Below are 5,723 nucleotides of genomic sequence, written 5' to 3' on the forward strand. Positions count from 1 at the left end.
CGGTAAATAACTCTAAGCCTCTATAAAATCAAAAGTCAAATTACATACTCCCACCATAGAGTGGAACTGAATACACATTACCATTCCAAAAGGGAGTCATGGAGGAATAGTAAGGAACTACTGGACCAAACAAGACCAAAACCCAGCAGGGAAAACACCAAATCCAGTAGCTCCACCTCCAACTTCTGGGACTTTACTTTCAAAGGGCTTAGATGGCTCAACCTCTCTAGTTTTGCTGAATGCAACACACATCTCTTGTGCTGGTACCACTCCCTGTATGAAGGTCTTCTTGGCAGATGCCTCACAGCTCTGGAATCACAAACTTCTTGGGGTCTCCATTGCCAACCAGACTTCACCTTCACAGCTTCACACAATGACCTATCAGGGCCTTCTCTAGCCAGGAGCACCCCTACTGTATGCTGTCTGACCTCAGTGTCTCTCTGAAACCTTACAGGAAGAACTGATGACCCCTCCACTCTTGCATCTTTCATGCCTCTAAAGCCAGTGCCAGGTGAACGACAATGCCAAGTTTGACTGCAACTTTTGGATGGACTCCAGCCTGCTTTATCCATTTTAGAAGCTTTTCTCTTCAGTGGTCCCTGCAGTATTTTCCTTTCACAAGTTGGAGGCTAAACTGGGTGTGATCTTACCCTGGATGCACTCTCTCCATTGTTTAAGTTTGAATCTCTAGGACCCTCCTTAATCACTTTAATCTTATAAATGGGATCCTCTCCAGATGCCAAGGCTTCACATTTATTTTCCTAATGCTCTTTTTCAATCCAATCTGTATTTCTTTCTGCCCCATTTGCTCTCTTCCACTGTAGATCTGCATAATATTCACCATTAATAGCCACACCATCATTTCTACATTAGGCTGTCTTGAAATTTCTTCCACCAGAGAAATTAGTCCATTGCTTTTCAACTTAGCCTCAGACAAGCTTTTAGGTCGAGGGAAGACTCCTGCCAGACTCTTTGCCACAATATTCCAAGTGCTGCTGAAGTCCTTATTTCCCTCTGAAACTACATTGGTCTCAGCACTACTTCTTTCCAGGCACCGACTAGAGTGGCCTGTTAAGCTCCACTTAGAGTAATCAAACACTTTTCTAGCTCAACCTTCCAAAAGTCTTCCACATTTCTTCAAAACTCCACATGGTAAGGTCCTTCACATCCAATATCCCACTCTCTGGTACCAATTACTGTATTACTCACTTTTCTGTTGCTGGGATAGAAACACTGACCCAAGCAATTTATAGAAGGAGGAGTTCATTTGAGCTTTTAGTTCCAGGACAATTAGAGTCTGTCATGGCATGATGGCATGGTGGCTGGAGAAGGAGCAACAGAAGCTAAGCTCTCACATCATCATGCAGACACAGGAAGCAAGAGAAGCAACTGGAGATCTGGCAAGGCTTAAGAACTCTCTAAGCCCACCCCCAGTGATGTGCTTCCTCCAGGATAGCCACATCTTCTAAAACTTCCCAAAACAGCACCATCATCTGGGAACAAAATGTCCAAATACTTGGAGTCTTTGGGGGACATTTTCATTCACACCACCACAGCTGCCCAATGTGGATGCTGGAAATTCAACTCAAGTCTTCTTGAAGTGTAGCAGGGACTCTTAACCACTAAGCCATGTCTGTAGGAAGTATCATTTTTCTTTCAGTGGCTATTCCAAATAAATACCAATAATTAGAATATATCTTGGTTTCTGTTGCTTGTGTTCTAATAATGACACAATGATTTTGATAAAAACTATTTTTAACATCCCTTTCAAGAAAAAAATTCTCAACATAGAAATTAAGTTGGTCTGTTAAGTCTTGTAATCCTAATGAAAGTTTTCGATTTGAAAGTATGACATTATAGTTCTTCAAATTACTCAGAAGTATATGTATATAATGCAATAATTCACTTATACACATACAGTGACAAGCATACATACATGCACATGTATACACACATCCATATCATTTGTTTAACTTAAGTATTCATTACATAGAAATTAAGTTCTGACTGCTCATGGTGGCACAGACCTTTAATCCCAACACTCAGGAGGCTGAAACAGGCTGATCTCTGTGAGACAGAAGCCAACCTGGTTTACATAGTGAGAGCCAGGCAACCTGATGTTATAGGTTAAAGAAAATGAAATTAAATTCTCCTCTTTAGGACAGAGCACATTCCTCATTATAAACAGGTCATTTTCCTATGTGATATTACTACCACTTTCCTGTGGTGTCCCTCATCTTAAAATGAAATTACATTATAAAAACAAACTATGAATTGAAAATGCTATAAGTAAATATGCACTTAAATCCCAGAAGTCAATAGTAAATACAGCATATAGCACAATCTATTCAAGTATCATGAGAACAGAAAAAAACCCCACAAACTAGACTAGCTCAAATCTTCTAGCAGAATCAAATTGAATAATAAACTTATGACTATTTAGTGTAATATGATAACTCTCTGTATCTAAAAATGCTGAGAACTCAGAACCCTGTACAGTATCAGATGTTTGTCCTCCTAAACTCTCTGCAGAATAAAAGCTGTGTTCCCTGCCTCTGCCCAGCATCACAAGGGAGTGTCATTGTGTATTGCTAAAATAGGGAAAAACAGAATATTCAAATTTTGAATTAAGGCTTCTAATGAGTGTGTATTATTTATGCATAATTGTATAGTATAAAATTGTGAGTAAAATCATTTTAAATCTGAAACCATCAAACATGAGAGAAACGAAGAAAAGCATAATTGCAGTGGTTAAATGATTCTGTGTTTTCTAAAGATTTCTGTGCTATCTTAATTGTGCTTTTCCTGTTAGTCTTTCTTTGCATTGAAATGATTTCATTCTTTTGTCTGAATCTGTGTTCTTTACTCTCATATGATCAGCTGTAATATAGAGTTATTAACAAAATTAGAGTGGTTTGTTTTTACTGTCAATTTTCTAAAATAACTGAGGAACTAACCTAATTATTTTTTTCCATTTTGAATAGGTAAAACAATAGAAAAACTATAGTAAGAGTGAAATTAAGAATATGTTTGCATGCTTAAATTTGATTGCATATTTATTGAACCATGCCTGATATCTTTTAACTTTCTTAAATATTTCTAATCTGTGAAAATTTTATAATAAAATGACATTGCATTGAAATTAGAGGGATAGAGGAATAACAATATTTCACCCCTAAAACTTCAAGGGTTAAGTTCTCAGTTTGTGTTACACTGCTGTTTTCTTAAATATTGAAATAACTGAGTATTTGAAACCATTCAAGTATTTTTAAATTGTGATGTGCAAAGTTCATCATAAAAAGAGTTGTCTATACATGACTTTCAAAAGAGTGTTTTTCACATCCTTGTTCCTCAGGCTGTAGATCAGTGAGTTCAGCATGGGGAAGACAATTATGTAGAACACAGTGGCTACCTGTGCCTGGATGAGGGATGAGGTGTTGTCAGGCTGCAAATAGGTGAAAATGAGAGAACCATAGAAGACAGTGACCCCAGTGAGGTGGGAGGCACAGGTGGAGAAGGCCTTCCACTTGCCTTCTGCAGACTGGATCCTCAGGATGGCTAAGATGATAACCAAGTAAGTGACTGTGATGATGAGGAGTGAACTGAGGAGTGTAAACCCAGCTAGAGCAAAGATCACTAGTTCTGTTCTGAAGGCAGCTACACAGGAAAGGGCTAACAGAGCCGTGGTGTCACAAAAGAAATGACTGATGTTGGAATCACAGAAAGGCAAGCTGCTTATCACACAGATGGATACCAGAGAATTTGTGAAGCCTATGACATAAGACATTATTCCCAGCCAGATGCAAACTTTCTGGGACATAAATATGGAATACAACAAGGGATTGCAGATTGCTACATAGCTATCATAGGCCATGAATCCCAGAAGGAAACACTACCCACAAAACCAACAAAAAAGTACATTTGAACAAAGAAGCCTACAAAGAAGATGGATTTTTGTGTAGACTGGAAGTTGACTAGCACCTTGCGTGTTACAGTCGAGGAATAGAATATGTCAATAAAAGCTAAATTGCTAAGGAATTAATACATAGGTGTGTGGAGTTGAGAATCAATTCTGATCAATATGATTAGCCCAAGGTTGCCCAACACAGTGAACAGACAGATGAAAAGAAACACCAAGAACAGACAGACTTGTAATTCTGGGTGATTTGCAAATCCAGTGAGTGTGAAGAAAGTCACTTCTGTTTGATTGTTCCCAGCCATTCGTGGTAACTCAGATTTTGACTTTGCCTGTTGAAAAACAAACAATAAAGTAACAATGAAGGTACAAGGTAAAAACACAAGAATCAGATTCATATTGACCTCTTCTTTGGGAGATGTATACATCATAAGCTAATGATGAATGACTGTGTGAACTTTATTTATTTAAGGAAATGAGAGATGGTAATAGATATACCCAAATTCATGCTTATGCAGGAGTTCTACTGCTTTAAGTAATCTTGCCCTAAATGACTACAAGAAATTCTTGCTGAGGTATGCCATCTTCTTCTCAAGTCTATGATTGCCCCAAAGTTGTACACCTAGTAATTTATTCACTAGAATCAATTTCATTATAATCTTAGGAAGTACAAAGCCCATTTTAAAAGAGGATTTTAGTTCATGGATTTAATTATTCTTTTGTGTTGCATTTTTATTTCCTAATAGGTAACAAGTAAATTTTGTACAGGAAGAACACATTTGATATTATCCTCGACTCAGTACATTTTGGATATATTTTTAGTTACAAAGGAAACTAGAAAAATCCAGCTCACACCCCTTATTCATTCTAAAATTCTTCATGGTTCTCTGTCTTCTTTCCCTCGCCCTTTTTCTCTATTGATGAGTTAAGACTCATCATGGACTTTAATTGATAATATAGTTCTGTCATTTGTGGTTAGAAAACATGACTGTATCTAATTCATAGCACACATGATATCATAAGGTAACCATGTCATTACTGAAACATAGTTTACAAAACAATGATAAAAAACCTGAAGTCAAATATTTAAACCAAAGAAATATAAAATAATTTCATTACATTTGGAAAAGTTGTTTTCATAATGCAAATGACAAATACAGAATAGATAACAAAAATAAAGCTGTCGTTCTCATTTAAAGCAAATTTGTTTCAGTATACAGCACATTGCAAAAAGAGACTCAATTCCTATTATGCCTTCACATTAATTTACTGTGCCTTAGGTCCATAATCATTTATATATAATCATTCATTTAAAAAAACATTTTAGATTATTATTTTATGTGTATGAGTATATTGCCTGCATGTACGTGAGTGCACATGTGTCATGCACTGCTGTGGAGGTCAGAAGAAGGCTTCAGATTCTCCTGGAACTGGAGTTAAGGATGGTTCATAGCCACCATGTGGGTGCTGGGAATTGAATCCAGGTCCTCTGCAAGAGCAGTCAGTGCTCTTAACTGGTAAGCCAGCACTCCAGCCCCAATCATTCATGTTTTTGATATGCTGTTACTCAACAAAAACACATTTGCTTGTCTGTCACTAGACTACTTTTCCTAAGAACTACTGCAATATCCATATCCTTAAAAGGAAAGTAAATTCTCAATGTGAAAAATGCAGACATGATATTTATATGCATGTCTTCAGACATACGGGCTCTTGGGGAATGAGAACTTATAGTGTTTTCACGGACTTACCTGGAATTCCATCATGCAGAGAATACTCTTTCTTTTTTCCTATCTTCCACTTAAAT

At 37.1% G+C, this 5,723-nt stretch overlaps 1 pseudogene; it reads right to left on the bottom strand.

The window, feature by feature from the left end:
* Positions 1–3,292: 3,292 nt before the first annotated feature.
* Positions 3,293–4,221, bottom strand: LOC103748457 (annotated as a pseudogene).
* Between the last annotated feature and the right edge of the window lie 1,502 nt (positions 4,222–5,723).

Source organism: Nannospalax galili, unplaced genomic scaffold (genome assembly GCF_000622305.1).
Source record: "Nannospalax galili isolate Female #2095 unplaced genomic scaffold, S.galili_v1.0 scaffold1226, whole genome shotgun sequence".
NCBI classification, from domain to species: Eukaryota; Metazoa; Chordata; class Mammalia; order Rodentia; family Spalacidae; genus Nannospalax; species Nannospalax galili.